This window comes from Pan troglodytes, chromosome 13, assembly GCF_028858775.2.
Source record: "Pan troglodytes isolate AG18354 chromosome 13, NHGRI_mPanTro3-v2.0_pri, whole genome shotgun sequence".
NCBI lineage: Eukaryota > Metazoa > Chordata > Mammalia > Primates > Hominidae > Pan > Pan troglodytes.
The window spans coordinates 14,518,478-14,531,673 of NC_072411.2; the positions used below are offsets into that span (position 1 = coordinate 14,518,478).

At 40.4% G+C, this 13,196-nt stretch overlaps 1 long non-coding RNA gene across 1 annotated transcript in view; it reads right to left on the minus strand.

Moving 5' to 3' along the window:
- Positions 1-506: 506 nt before the first annotated feature.
- The window catches only part of LOC107973745 (uncharacterized), a 39,334-nt gene continuing 26,644 nt past the window's right edge, over positions 507-13,196 (minus strand). The window contains exons 2-3 of the long non-coding RNA XR_678332.4: positions 5,864-5,961; positions 507-630 (exon numbers count right to left, since the gene is read on the minus strand). This is a non-coding gene — a long non-coding RNA (uncharacterized LOC107973745). The remainder of the gene's footprint in view (positions 631-5,863; positions 5,962-13,196) is intronic.

Sequence of the window (13,196 nt, forward strand, 5' to 3'; positions counted from 1 at the left end):
CTGCAGTGTCCCTCTGCCTGACTTGCAGCTCGGGTGTGTCCCGTGCTCAAAATTCCTCTTGCCAGCTGCATGGACTCCCTCACCTTCCCCCTGACCGTTGTCTTATTGAAAACCTCTTCCTGAACTGACCCCATCGAAGCCTTACCACTAATTTCTGCTGGTTTTGATCTAAATAGAGTCAACCTCAAACACTATCCACAACTGCTCTGATTTCACCAAACTGAATTCTTATTAATGTGACTGAATAGGACCCTTTTCAAAAGAACACGTTTTTTAGGAATTGACTGAAAACAATGAATGGGTGGACAGCTTTCATGTGGTTTGAACTTAGGAGAATCTGAAGTGGTAGAACATTGACTAAATTATTAAAATTACATACTGAGGACATACAACAAGCAAAGTGCTATATCACATACTATGGAGACTCAGAAAGTGGAAGGTGTGGTTCATCTTCATCTCATCTTATTTGGTAGATAAAATAGAACATAAGAAATTAACAACACAAACCACACATAATAATTTAATATGGCCAAACAGCAGGCTGATTACCAATGAATGATAAGAATAAAAACTTCGATACAAGTTCTACGAGGACCAAATCACTGTGAGCTCTTTGGATCAGGAAACTTCCTGGAGAAGAAGAAAAGAAATTCAAATAAAATTTTTTTTTAAAGAGACACAGTCTCACTATGTTGCTCAGGCTGAAGGTGAACTCCTAGGCTCAAGCAGTCCTCCTGCCTCAGCCTCCTAAGTAGCCTGGGGTGGTAGGTGTGTGCCTTTGTGCCTGGTAAGAAGTAAATTTTTGATCTGGATTTTAAAGGCAATGCTATGGGCTGAATATTGCCTCCACCCCCAAAGTTAGATGTTGAAGTCCTAACCCCTAGTATGCCAAATGTGACTGACTGTATTTTGTATATTTTAAGATAAAATCTGCTATGGTTTGAATTTGTCTCTTCAAAAATTTAAGTGTTGCCAATGTTATCGTATTAAGAGGTGGGGCTTTTAAGAGGTGATTAGGCCGTGAGGGCTCCTTCCTCATGAATGGAATGAGGTGCCTTCATAAAAGGGCTTGATGAAGGAAGCTTGTCCCTTTTTGTCCTGCTGCCTTCTGCCTGATGAAGGGAGTTTGTCCCTTTTTGTCCTTCTGCCTTCTGCCTGATGAAGGCAGTTTGTCCCTTTTTGTCCTTCTGCCTTCTGCCATGTGAGGACACAGCATTCCTCCCCTCTGGAGGTCATGGCATTCAAGGCACCATCTTGGAAGCAGAGATAGGACCCTTACCAGAAAATGAACCTGCCTGTGCCTTGATCTTGGCCCAGTGTCCAGACTGCTAAAAATAAGTTTCTGGTTTGTTTTTTTTTTTTAACAAATTATCCAGTCTGTGGTATTCTGTTATAGCAGCACAAACAAAGACAGGGTCTATAAAGGGATAATTAGGTTAAAATGAGGTCATTAGGGCGGGCCCTATCTAATATGACTGGTGTCCTCATGAAAAGCATAAATTAAGACAGACACACAGAGAGGAAAGACCCTATGAGGATACAGGGTGAAGATGGCCATGTACAAGCCAAAGAGAGGCCTCAAAAGAGATGAACCTTGTGGACACATCGGCCTTGGATTATAGCCCTCAGAATTGTGAGAACAACTTCTGTTGTGCCAGCCACACAGTCTGTGGTATACTCCATTATAGCAGCCCTAGCAAAGCAATATGGGAAATACCTGGTGACATTTACTCTTTTGAATATAGAGAATTAACTGATTCTATAAGGGAAAGAGGAGATAAAGGGAGCAACAGAAGAGACTGGATAAAAACAAGAAGATGAATTTCAGGAAATAGTGGAGATAGCAATAAGAGGATAAGAAAAAGTGCACCAGGGATCCCCAACATGAACTTTTGCTGAGGAAAGAAAATCAAGATTACTTACTCCAACAGGGATACCTTTGTCTTGAGACAGTGGAGAGAACTTCATGGGCTCAATGAGAAAAAGGCAAGGAAGAAGCAGGAGAGAACTTTAGGGAAGTGAATGGAATGAAACTAAAAGGAAGTGAGAAGCACTATGGAGATACCTCAGCTACTTAAGACAGAATACAGGAAGGGGAAGTAACATGAATCCCAAGACTAAAGAAAGTAAAACATGAAGAATGTGAGGGAGTAAAAGGAGTTTGAAGGAAAACTGGAGGAGCTAAAAACGAACCATACACATATGGGCCAAGTGTTATATAAGCGAGAAACAGGTCACTGAGATAGCATTAGATCATTCGAGCTTGGAGTCACAGTTTACAGGGATCAGAAAAAAAAAAAGGAAATAGGGTTTAATTTTAAGATAAGAAACAGGCTGGGCACGGTGGCTCACACCTGTAATCCCAGCACTTTGGGAGGCTGAGGTGGGCAGATCATGAGGTCAGGAGTTCGAGACCAGCCTGACCGACATGGTAAAACCCCATCTCTACTAAAAATACAAAAATTAGCTGGGCATGGTGGCATGTGCCTGTAATCCCAGCTACTCATAAGGCTGAGGCAGGAGAATCATTTGAACCCGGGAGGCGGAGGTTGCAGTGAGCCGAGATCATGCCACTGCACTCCAGCCTGGGTGACAGAGCAAGACTCCATCTCAAAAAATAAAAATAAAAATAAAATAAGAAACAAAGTTATATGGGAAGACTGGACTTGGACATCAACTTTTTAAACCTTTCCTGGATCCTGTGAGCCAATAAATTCCTCTTTTTGTCTAAGTTAGTTCAAGTTAGGTTACTGCCCTTTAAAATCAACCAACCAAAGTAATAAAAACTGTCAATGGAGGAGGAGTGAGACATTTCTTTTTGGCTATGTTGAATAGATGAGATATAATTTACCCAAAGTGTAGTTTACAGACAAGCCAGTCACCACACAGCCCATTTCTGGGGGTAACTGCAGAGCCTACAGGTCCTACTAAGAAGGTCGCCATGTTCTATGCCACGTTCTCTACCCGCTTCCAGAACCCCTCAGCCCCCAGCTCTCCCAGCTCAGCTGACTAGAATCAGGAATGTGCTCATGATCCAAAGGCCATCAATTTTTCTATGGGTTTATGGCCCACAAGGAGGTTTAGCATAGAATCTCTGTTTCAATAGGGATAATACTGAGTCAAACAGACATTATTGCCTAGAAATTTCATGTGGAACTGACAAATTGTGAATAAGCTGAAGTTATGAGTTATCAGAAAGGAGGAGTGAGCAGTTATGAACAAGCAGAAGCTATAGGTAAGCCAAAATCAAACGGTATTTATAGGAGAGTTGAAAAATTAGTAGAAATGGGAATGGTAGCAGTACAGTTGGAGGGATGCTGAGTCACTGCATTTATGGGATCCCTGAACTTGCCAAAGCGGCAAGAAGATGACTCAGATTGGTGACTCTTCCACTGGATGCTTCTAGTTCCTGAGTGACTTCCAGAGTCCAAGAGGCCCAGCTCGACGGCTTTTCTTGATATGCCAGAAGGTTCTTAAAGTCCTTATTTCCATAAATACCGTCACGATACCCCTGCTCCCATCACCCAGATGAACCGCTGTTCTTTGTAGTGAAATGGTCTTAACAAACATCTCAATAATAACATTGGCTAACACTTATTTAACATGTATTATGTGCTGAGCACTGAGATATTAATTTTACACATTGTACCTCACTTAATTTTCTCAACAATCCTATGAGGCAGGTACATATTATTCTTATCAATTTATGGATGGCGAAACCTAACTTAGAGAGGTTACCTTGCTTGTCCAAGTCACATCTTCTGTGGGGGAGCTAAGTCTGAAGCAGATCTGTGTAACTCTAGAGTCCAAACATGTAATTATATTTAACTTCTCTCAAGTTACTCAGTTCCCTTGGGATCATTTCGGGTGTAGATAGTGTAAGTAATTTAACTTTAAGTCATAAAACAAGAAATGTAGCAACCAGAACTAAAAGGGGAAAAAAGACTCATCATGAATATCACGTGTTATAAAATAATCATGTGTCTTGCTGAAACTTCATAAAAGAGAAGTTCTAGAAAGTTATCCCAAAGCAAGGAGTGGTGAATGGGAATTTATTACTAATTTTAGATACATAATATGTGCCAGATGTATTGTCCCATTTGAACAAATGGCTAAGGAAAATATGTATTCTTTGTAGTTTAATAGTGGCCTCAATTTTCCTAATTTGCTTCATAAAGTCTTACGCTCTTGACAGGGAATTCTCCTGCAAAGGGGTTTTTAGAAATCAACCATGGATGTAGAGAAGAGACTACTTTGCATAAAAAAAAGAGAAGTGAAACTGTAGAGTTTAAAAAAAAAAATGTGGCCAGGGACGGTGGCGCATGCCTATAATCCCAGCACTTTGGGAGGCTGAGACAGGCGGATCACCTGAGGTCAAGAGTTCAAGACTAGCCTGGCCAACATGGTGAAACCCGTTCTCTACGAAACATACAAAAATTAGCTGTGTGTGGTGGCGTGCGCCTGTAGTCCCAGCTACTCAGGAGGCTGAGGCAGGAGAATTGTTTGAACCCAGGAGGTGGAGGTTTCAGTGAGCTGAGATTGCACCACTGCACTCCAGCCTGAGCAACAGAGCGAGACTCATCTCAAAATAAATAAATAAAATAAAAAATGTATGTGTAAGAAAAATAAACTGTGAGATATGAAGTGTAAAATTTCAACTCTTCTAATTATGCTGAATTAATAACTAAAATTTATTTTTCAAAAACTGGAAAATTTAGCAGAGATGTAGCTATTTAAAAATGAATAATAATGTTGAATATGTGTTTGCTCCATGAGGGCATAGATTTTTGTATTTCCTTCACTACTGGATCCTTAGAAGCTGGAACAGACTCTGTTATATAGTAGATGTTCAATAAAAATCTGTTAAATAGAACAAATAAATGACTGAACTCAGAAAACTGAGATTATTCTCTGAATTGTATCTCTAAATGATATACGAGCAAGTCATTTAGCATATTTGGATGCAAGTTTTATTTATTTATTTGTGAGATTTTTGTGTTATAAAAGATACTGCAAGGAGATGGAATTTGTTCTACTAGACATAAAACCGAACAGCATGGTACTGGTTTAGGAACAGGCAATAAGTCAAAGGAACAGACTAGAAAATGTAGAGATAGACTTTGTATACACACACACACACACACACACACTCACACTTATTTAAACAACATCAGTATATAATATAAAATGAATTGTTTAGGACATCAGGCCATTGATTAAGATAAATAATATTAATTCCCTTTCAAGCCATATACAAAGCTAAATTCCAGATAGATCAAGGACTTGAACATGTTTTAATAAAAAAGCAAAGTATAGTCGGGCATGGTGGCTCATGTTTGTAATCCCAGCACCTTGGGAGGCCAAGGTGGGTGGATTTCTTGAGGTCAGGAGTTCGAGACCAGCCTGGCAAACAAGGCAAAACCCCATCTCTACTAAAAATACAAAAATTAGCCGGGCATGGTGGCACACACCTGTAATCCCAGCTACTACTCAGGAGGCTGAGGAATGAGAATCACTTGAACTTGGGAGGTGGAGGTTGCAGTGAGCTGAGATTGCACCACTGCACTGCAGCCTGGGTGACAGAGCGAGACTCTGTCTCAAAAAAAAAAGCAAAGTATAAAACTACTAGGAACAAAATTCACAAATTCATAGAAATGTTTTTTATAACCTTACCGTGGTGTATCCTTTGTAAGAGTAATGCCAGGCTAGGCCCAGTGGCACACACCTGTAATCCCAGCACTTTGGGAGGTTGAGGCAGGTAGATCGCTTGAGCCTAGGAGTTGGAGACCAGCCTGGGCAACATAGTGAGACCCTGTCTCTATGAAAAATAATAATAATAATAACTGGGTGTGGTGGTACATACCTGTGGTCCTAGCTACTTGGGAGGCTGAGGTAGGAGGATTCTTTGAGTCCAGGAGGCAGACGCTGCAGTGAGCCATGACTGCACCACTGCACTCTTATCTGGGTGACAAAAAGAGAACATGTCTCAAAACAATATTTTAAAAAAGAGTAACACCAAAGCCAAAACTAGAAATAAAACAGATTACAGTATGAACAATTATGTGCATTAGAGTGCAGGAGAAAATAAAAAGTGTTATGGAATTAAGAGGAAAACTTGGACGACTGAAGATGGTACCATACATCCAGGCTAATGATGTTACTTTAAAATATTTCTTATGCCTGTCACAGTGGCTCACGCCTGTAATCCCAGCATTTTGGGAGGCTGAGGTGGGACAATTGCTTGAGCCCAGGTGTTCAAGACCAGCCTGAGCAACACAGTGAGAACCTGTCTCTATGAAAAATAAAAAATTAACCAGGCGTGGTGCCATATGCACCTGTGGCCCCAGCTGCTCAGGAGGTTGAAGTGGGAGAGTCACTTGAACCCAGGAGGTTGAGGCTGCAGTGATCGCACCACTGTACTCCAGCATGGGCAACCGAGGGAGACCCTGTCTCAAAAATAAAATAAATAGAATATTTCTTAAATTATGAAACTTTTATCGCATTACCAAAACTTTAGGGAAATAGAAAATAGAAAAAACATCCCCTGAGTACAACACAATGACTATCATTTTTGTTTATTCCCTTGCAATATTTTTCATAGGCATTTTTTTGTTAAGATATTTCACATGCCATAAAATTCACTCCTTTAGAGTGTACACTTTAGTGGATTTTAGTATATTCACAAAGATGTGTAAGCATCACCACTCTTTTAATTCCAAAATGTTTTCATCCCCCACCCCAGAAAACATGACGGCAACCCATTAGCAGTTACTGTTCACCCCCACTCCCTCAGCCAAAATCTACTTTCTGTCTCTGTTTGTCATAGGCATGTTTTAAACCCATTTGAATTATAGAAGCCTTCTTTGTTTCATTTAAGTGTCTATCAGAAACAAGCTTTCCATAAGTGAACAGTCTTCAACCTTTTGCACAGAAAATCAACTCTAAAATGTTTGCAGAGGGCAAAATATAAAAGAAAGAAAAACAGAGAGAAAAAGGGTCATTCCAGGATACCTATTAAAAGATGAAAATGTACACAATTTATAAGCAAGTATACAACACAGGTCAAGAAGTGAATAGGGATTCTTTGATTCTTTCACTTTCTTAGTTTAAAAAAAAAAAAAAAAAAGAAGAAGTAAATAGGGCCAGGAGCGGTGGTTCACGCCTGTAATCCTAGCACTTTGGGAGCCAAGGCAGGTGGATCACCTGAGGTCAGGAGTTCAAGACCAGCCTGGCCAATACGGTGAAACCTCATCTCTACTAAAAATACAAAAAATTAGCCAGGCATGGTGGTGGGCGCCTGTAATCCCAGCTACTCGGGAGGCTGTGGCAGGAGAATCCCTTGAACCCAGGAGGTGGAGGTTGCAGTGAGCCAAGATCGTGCCATTGCACTCCAGCCTGGGCAACAAGAGCAAAACTCCATCTCCAAGAAAAAAAAAAAGTGAAACAGCACTAGGTCAGATTATTGAAGAAAGGAATCTTTTCTTGGGTCTGATGGTTTTACTATTGTGTTATCCTCAAAAAAAATTTTTTGACCAAGGCAGTACATGCACATATTTACAAAAAAGTCAACAATGCTGAAGAGCTTATTGTAAGAGGTAAGAAAGCTTTGCCAGTCCATCCCGCCCCCAACCCACCCCGTTGCCTTCCACTCAAGCCCTAGAACAAGTCTGACTTTTTAACGGCTACAGTTTTAAAAATTCTTCTGGGTGGTTACTTCCCTATCTCTAAATAATACAGTTATATCACCACTTCTTTATTTATCAGACAGACAGGCTTTATCTGTGGACTTCCTTCCTATTCTGATAGATGAGAACTTAGTTCACTTACACCCTCCTCCCTCCCAATATGGATGTCTCATTATTTTTAGTTCCTCTATTGTAATTTTAGGTAACTTATTTACTTGAATTCCTCTTTGTAATTTTCTTAATATATGAATATTTGCTTCCTGTTCTGCTAACTGTAACTTGTATCTCTCAAGTCCCCACTTTGTGTGGATCTTCTTCCCTTCTACTTCCAAAATTCTGTCTGCATGTTGTTTTCTATAAGATTTCAATAGACTAAGTGAAAAAGTTCAAAGGACCAGCACAATGGAATATGAAGTTTTAACAAATGACATTCAAAAAACTGTGAAGTGGTTCACGCACATAAGCAAGAAACTAATATAGGAACACACATCCATCCATCATTCAGCTTTTTCAAATCTTAACATTATCACATATTTGCTTCCCTTTAAAAAGAGAAAGCATTGTCAGTCCACTGAGACCCCATGTACTATTGATTGTACTTCTCTTTTACCTCAATGTTCATCATTATATCAAAATCGCTCTTATTAACTCAGCATTTACCATTCTACCACTTGATTTTTTACTTTTGACACATACTTTGGCATCCATAAACATTATATATTAGGCTGGGCATGATGGCTCACTCCTGTAATCCTAGCATTTTGGGAGGCTGAGGTGGGTGGATAGCTTGTGGTCAGGAGTTTGAGACCAGCCTGGGCAACATGGTGAGACCCTATCTCTACCAAAAATACAAAAACTAGCTGGACATGGTGGTGCACACCTGTAATCCCAGCTACTCGGGAGGCTGAGGCAGGAAAATCACTTGAACTCGGGAAGTGGAAGCTGCAGTGAGCCGAGATCGTGCCACTGCACTCAAGCCTGGGTGACAGAGCGCGACTCTGTCTCAAAAAAAAAAAAAAAAAAAAAAAATATATATATATATATATAATATACAATTTTGTATGTCACACTTAAAATTTAACATTTTTATTGACACAATTTCATTCATTAGACTTACCATTCCAAATATCATTTGATAGTGTGCCTATCATCCTAATTGCTTACTATTATAAATGATGCTGCTATAAGTACATTGGGTATTCTTAGCATAAATGGGGGAAGGGAATGCTAAGAAAAATTAGCAAATAAATTTTTAAAAGAAAAAAAGATAAATGTGGGATATTTAGAATTTACCTTTGGATTCAATGGAACTGGGTTCTGTCTCTTATACATTAATTATGTTTTAGCCTAACCTAATAGCTATGAAGTTCTGCTCACAGAATTAAAAAAAATCTGGAGACATTTATAAATGAGAAAAAGCATAGATGATAATAAAAAATATATGTGTACCTACAATTAATCAATGTTCATCACAGTTTTTTTTTTTTTTTTTTTTTTTTTAGAGGCAGGGTCTTGCTCTGTCACCCAGGCTGGAGTGCAGTGCTGCGATCATGGCTCACTGCAGCCTTGAACTCCTGGGCTCTGGCAATCCTCCTGCCTGAGCCTTCTGAGTAGCTGAGACTATAGATATGGGCCACCACACCTGGCTAATTTTTAATTTTTTTTAGTAGAGATGAAGTCTTGCTATGTTGACCAGGCTTGTGGGAGTTCAGTCAGGCTGGTGGAAAAAATTTTAAAGATAGTTATAAGAAACAGACACAAACCTTCTTGTAAGGCTGGAGAGGGTTTACATTGCTTCAGTAACAGATTTGGCTGAAAGCAGCCTAATCCTCTCTACCTTTAGCTGATAGGAAAAATGAAAATAACAAGGGAATGTGAGGAAGTTTATCTAAATAGCTTGCTTACTCATGTGGTCCTAAAACCAAACTTTGATCAACCTCAGGTGCATAATTGCTCTCTACTCAGGGGGTGAGCAATGTTAATTACCCTCTAGTGGTGTTTACTCGAGACCTTTGTCATTTAATCTGTATTAAATAAATGTGAACTTTGCTAGCTTATTGAGGTGATGCTCCAGATGCAGAGCAGAGCCCCTTAGCCAGACTGACAGGCAAAATATCTGTGTCAGTGTATGTCTCTCATCCATGACTGGTTCAGGGTCTGCGGGCTGGATTCCTGCACAGGCTGGTCTTGAACTCCTGGGCTCAAGCAATCCTCCCGCCTGAGCCTTCTGAGTAGCTGAGACTACAGATATGGGCCACCACACCTGGCTATTTTTAAAATTTTTTAGTAGAGATGAAGTCTTGCTGTGTTGCCCAGGCTGGTCTTAAACTCCTGGGCTCAAGAGCTCCTCCTGCCTTGGCCTCCCAAAGTGCTGGGAGTACAGGCATGAGTTATGGTGCCCAGATGGACATTTTTTTAAAAATAAAGGAATACTCCTGAAACGCTGAAGTCTTCTTTGTACCTCTCTGTGATAACATGAATAGCCTCTTAATGACACCAAGGAGCAAGACAAGTTAGTCCCAAAGTAGCTCACATAGATGGTGATAAAGGAATGAGGGGTGGGTGTGATCCATGCAAAAAACCCTTACTCTTTAATGGGTTGCTGTTTCCAACACAATTGCAACAGTACCCTACGTTGCTATAATGCATTATAGTTTTCAAAGTGCTTTTGTGGCCTCCATAATAGAGAGGTTGTGAGGTAAGCTTCAACCACGGCTGCCCCACTACCCAAGAGTGGACACACAATGATGAATAGGGCAATTTCTGCCTCTTAGTTTCTTAGCTAGGGAGGGGCACTTACTGGAACAGCACAGAAAACAGTCTTTGGCCCAGTTGGGGAATCTTTATCAGGTTATGCTACTGCAAGCTTTCCTCCCGTTAAATGTGAGAGGAATAAAACCCTGTTCCTTGGATCAGTGTGACTCTGAAACAGCTGGAGGAGAGACAGCTTTAGGCAGGTTGAAACAGAGAGCTCCAGCATATGTACTTTTTTTTTTTTTTTTTTTTGAGACGGAGTCTTGCTCTGTCACCCAGGCTGGAGTGCAGGCTCGATCTCGGCTCACTGCAAGCTCTGCCTCCCGGGTTCACGCCATTGTCCCGCCTCAGCCTCCCGAGTAGCTGGGACTACAGGCTCCTGCCACCACGCCCGGCTGATTTTTTTGTATTTTTAGTAGAGACGGGGTTTCACCATGTTAGCCGGGATGGTCTCGATCTCCTGACCTCATGATCCGCCCGCCTCGGCCTCCCAAAGTGCTGGGATTACAGGCGTGAGCCACTGCGCCCAGTCTTAGCATATGTACTATTAAGAGAAAAGACTCCTAAGGGCTAACAAGAGAGCAATGCTGGGCATGGAGCATCTCCTCCAACTAAAGAAAGCAGCACTTTCTAAAGCGCAAGCCGATTTGAAAGTTGCTGAATCAAATGGAGCTTTGAAAATAGAAACAGGGGCTACATATAATACGATAATACTGGGCTTGCTCAGCTCCCACTTTTCCAGGGATCCAGGTGCACATTGCCGGGTCCCAGGCTGGTTGATGCTGGCAAACTATAAGACAAGCATGGAGAAGAAAATACATGGTGAAAAGTAAAGATGGAAGTCTTAAAAAAGAAGAAAGAAAGATATTTTTGGAATTAAAGTCAAAGGAGTGTGTGTGTATGTATGCATATACATACATATATATAATAATAACTGTACAGTAAGGTGACCCCAGTTTCAGCTTATTCAGGGGAAATCACCAATTATATCTACAATGTATAACAGAAGAGGCATGGCTTCAAGCCCTTGAACATTTAAGCTAGAGAAGCAAGAATAGTCACAAAAGAAAGCCCAGTATTTCTTTTTATTTTATTTTATTTTAATTATTATTATACTTTAAGTTCTAGGGTACTTGTGCACCATGTGCAGATTTGTTACATAGGTATACATGTGCCATATTGGTGTGCTGCACTCATTAACATTTACATTAGGTATATCTCCCAATGCTGTCCCTCCCCCCTCCCCCCACCCCACAACAGGCCCGGGTGTGTGATGTTTCCCTTCCTGTGTCCAAGTGTTCTCATTGTTCAATTCCCACCTATGAGTGAGAACATGCAGTGTTTAGTTTTCTGTCCTTTCGATAGTTTGCTCAGAATGATGGTTTCCAGCTTCATCCATATCCCTACAAAGGACATGAATTCATCATTTTTTCTGGCTGCATAGTATTCCATGGTGTATATGCCACATTGTCTTAATCCAGTCTATCATTGATGGACATTTGGGTGGTTCGAAGTCTTTGCTATTGTGAATAGTGCCGCAATAAACATACGTGTGCATGTGTCTTTATAGCAGCATGATTTATAGTCATTTGGGTATATACCCAGTAATGGGATGGCTGGGCCAAATGGTATTTCTAGCTCTAGATCCTTGAGGAATCGCCACACTGTCTTCTACAATGGTTGAACTAGTTAACAGTCCCACCAACAGTGTAAAAGTGTTTGTATTTCTCCACATCCTCTCCAGCACCTGTTGTTTCCTGACTTTTTAATGATCGCCATTCTAACTGGTGTGAGATGGTATCTCATTGTGGTTTTGATTTGCATTTCTCTGATGGCCAGTGATGATGAGCATTTTTTCATGTGCCTGTTGGCTGCATAAATGTCTTCTTTTGAGAAGTGTCTGTTCATATCCTTTGCCCACTTTTTGATGGGGTTGTTCAATTTTTTCTTGTAAATTTAAGTTCTTTGTAGATTCTGGATATTAGCCCTTTGTCAGATGGGTAGATTGCAAAAATTTTCTCCCATTCTGTAGGTTGCGTGTTCACTCTGACGGTAGTTTCTTTTGCTGTGCAGAAGCTCTTTAGTTTAATTAGATCCCATTTGTCAATTTTGGCTTTTGTTGCCATTGCTTTTGGTGTTTTAGACATGAAGTCATTGCCCATGCCTATGGCCTCAATGGTATTGCCTAGGTTTTCTTCTTGGGTTTTTATGGTTTTAGGTCTAACATTTAAGTCTTTAATCCATCTTGAATTAATTTTTGTATAAGGTGTAAGGAAAGGATCCAGTTTCAGATTTCTACATATGGCTAGCCAATTTTCCCAGCATCATTTATTAAATAGGGAATCCTTTCTCCATTTCTTGTTTTTGTCAGGTTTGTCAAAGATCAGATGGTTGTAGATGTGTGGTGTTATTTCTGAGGGCTCTGTTCTGTTCCATTGGTCAATGTATCTGTTTTGGTACCAGTACCATGCTGTTTTGGTTACTGCAGCCTTGTAGTATAGTTTGAAGTCAGGTAGCATGATGCCTCCAGCTTTGTTCTTTTGAGAAAGCCCAGTATTTCTAATATATACATATCCCTGACACACATATGCATACATATATGTATGTATGCATACATTCACCCACATATATACACATATGTATACATATATATACACACATTTGTGAAATAAACATTTATGTTTAAACTGAAAAAATCAGCCAGGCACAGTGGCTCATGCCTGTAATCCCAACAATTTGAGAGGCTGAGGCAGGCAA